This window comes from Morus notabilis, unplaced genomic scaffold, assembly GCF_000414095.1.
Source record: "Morus notabilis unplaced genomic scaffold, ASM41409v2 Scaffold4605, whole genome shotgun sequence".
NCBI classification, from domain to species: domain Eukaryota; kingdom Viridiplantae; phylum Streptophyta; class Magnoliopsida; order Rosales; family Moraceae; genus Morus; species Morus notabilis.
The window spans coordinates 3630-6643 of NW_010363462.1; the positions used below are offsets into that span (position 1 = coordinate 3630).

A 3014-nucleotide genomic window follows, 5' to 3' on the forward strand; every position below is an offset into this window, starting at 1 on the left:
TTGGTTTTGAACATATTAAGGACCTTTATCATGATGACCACGACTTTGGGAAAGTGTATAAAGCTTGTGAAAAGGCAGCGGAGGGAAAGTTCTATAGGCATGAGGGCTTATTGTTTAGAGAGGATAATTTTTGTTTGCCAAATTGTTCAATGAGAGACTTATTAGTTCGGGAATCCCATGATGGGGGATTAATGGGACACTTTGGAGTCGCTAAAACCCTAGCTATGTTGCAAGAGCACTTCTATTGGCCACACATGAAACGAGATGTTGAAAGAATTTGTGGTAGGTGTGTCACTTGTAGGCAAGCTAAATCGAAGGCACAACCGAATGGTCTTTACACGCCCCTACCTATTCCTAGTTCACCTTGGATTGCTATTTCTATGGACTTTGTTTTGGTTCACCGTGGGAGTGATTCAATCTTTGTGGTTGTAGATCGTTTTTCTAAGATGGCTCATTTTATTCTTTGTCATAAGACTGACAATGCTTCTCATGTTGCAGAGTTATTCTTTAAGGAGATTGTGAGGTTACGTGGTATGCCTAGAACGATCGTATCGGATCGGGATGGTAGGTTCTTAAGTTACTTTTGGAAGACATTATGGGGAAAACTTGGAACGAAACTTTTGTTTTCTACTACTTGTCATCCTCAAACCGATGGTCAAATAGAAGTAGTTAATAGGACTTTATCCACTTTGTTGAGGGCTGTCATTAGTAAAAACATTAATACGTGGGAGGAGTGTTTACCACATGTTGAGTTTGCTTATAATCGTACCATTCATTCCGCTACTAAGTTCTCACTGTTTGAAATTGTCTATGGTTTTAATCCTTTAACTCCTTTGGATTTATCACCTTTACCTGTTTCTGAGCATGTGGACTTAGATGGTCAAAAGAAGGCAAAATTTGTGAAACAACTCCATGAGAGGGCACGGCTCAACATAAAGAGAAGAACCGAACAATACATCAAGCAAGATAACAAGGGGCGTCACAAGTTGGTTTTTGAGCCCGGTGATTCGGTGTGGTTACACATGAGGAAAGAAAGATTTCCGGCACGACGACGTTCTAAGTTACTACCTAGAGGAGATGGTTCTTTTCGGATCAATGACAATGCCTACCGACTTGACTTACCAGGTGAGTACAATGTTAGTGCTACTTTCAATTTTACTAACTTGAGTCCTTTTGATGTAGGTGATGATTTGAGGACAAATCCTTTTCAGGGGGGGGAATGATGAGGACATCAGGGATGCAAGGAATACTCACGATCCAATTCAAGTCCCAGTTGGTCCGGTGACGAGGTTTCGAGCTAAAAGATTTAAAAAAGAATTGAATAACCTAGTTCGGAGAGTTCTACAACAAGAAGAGAGAGTGTTCACTACTGAGGGTGAACAAATGCTGGTTTTACTCATCAAAGTCGATCCGGAAGAAAGCCAATCAGTCTTACACGTCCATTGAGCCATTGCATGGCCAATTTGCATGTCATTCCAAGATACACGTGCAAGGGGAAGCCTAAGAGGATGTAGGCGTGTTTCCAGCAAAGGATCAAGTCAAGATGGCGGATCAAGATTTAATTTCGTTATAATCCTATCTTTTTAGATTTAAGTTTTAGTTTAACATTTAAATTTCATAATATGTGTGTTTAGAAGGAAGGAGTTGGAGTCAAATTCGGGTTCCTTCCTAGGATTTGTTTTAGGTGTGTTATCTTGTTTTAGGCGTGTGTACCTCATTAAGGGTAGATTATGACTTTTACAATTTAAAAACCTCTTCATGTTATTTTTGGCTATTTAAGGTTGAATTTTAGATAATGAAAGACAGTTTTGATGTTTATTCATATTGTGAGATATTCTTCTTGAGTTCTTGAAGAAACTTTTTCCGAACTTATCAAGGTTTCCTTATGGCATTCAACTTGACTTATCAAACGGATTTCCATACTTGTTTGTGGTATCTCACCATACTAAGGTTCTTGCTTTGCTAAGCAACGGGTCACGGTTTCCATCAATCTTGAAGATCTTGAATCGTAATTTCATATTTGGTTTCGGGTTTCGTCACGTTGTTGGTGGGGTTCGTATCATTATGGCTAGGACATGGAAGTTTGGCTCAAAACCTGGGGTCAGTGGGGCTGAGTTTCAAAATTCCAACCAAATGAGGGTTGGGTCACGTGTTTCCGGTGTGGGCAGGTCCGATTCTTGCATGATTGGGTCTGGGCTGCGTAATTCCAACATTCTTAGGCCTACTTCTGGCTCAATAGGGGTTGGGCCTAAAAATTTCAGCAAAGATGGGACCAATTTCAGCAAGATATGTAATGGGTCCTCAAATTTTGGCCCAAATTGGACTGGGTCTGGGAATTCCAGCACTCTTGGGGCTGGGGATGGAGAACTTGGCTTCATTGGAGTAGGACTTGGACACCCTGCAAATGGGAGATCTGATATTTCCGAGTTTGTAACTCCAAAAACCAAAATTTCTATGTTTCTTGGACTAAACAATGGCTCCAATGGGTTTTCTGCTCTCGATTACACTTATGTGGCACCTTTTCCGCCTTGGTTTGTCACCGTTGAAGTTGGCTCTTCAAGGATTGCGATGCCCTTCAACATTCTGAAAGGTGGGCTTGACAACATGGGAAGGAGATGGCGTCATTCCACTGCGGTCACTTGACAATATGTGATGATAGGATTATGTTAGTAATTAGTAATCAATATAATAAGTGGTTAGTGGTCTGTTATTAGGGTTGGTTTGTTATGTTTGTTAAGCTAGTTAGTAGTAGTATATAAGGAATAAAAAGAGACTAAAGGTGAGGATGGATCAGAGTAAACAGGGAAAACCCTTGGGAGAGCTAGCAGACCTCTCGAACGTCTGCCAATCTATCTTGTAATCTCTTTCAATTACTTCATCAATATAATTTTGCTTTTCTGAACAATTCCTTAATTCAAGTTCGGTTCTTATCAAGTTCCTACTGTTATAGATAGTGACATGGTGATGGTGCCTTCTTATGGTCAGTTTCTTTCCCAGTCATCATTTGTTTCGCA

The 3014-nt window shown here is 40.3% G+C and overlaps 1 pseudogene; it reads left to right on the forward strand.

Moving 5' to 3' along the window:
• LOC112092754 overlaps positions 1–2643 on the forward strand; it is a 5729-nt pseudogene extending 3086 nt beyond the window's left edge.
• Positions 2644–3014: the final 371 nt, after the last annotated feature.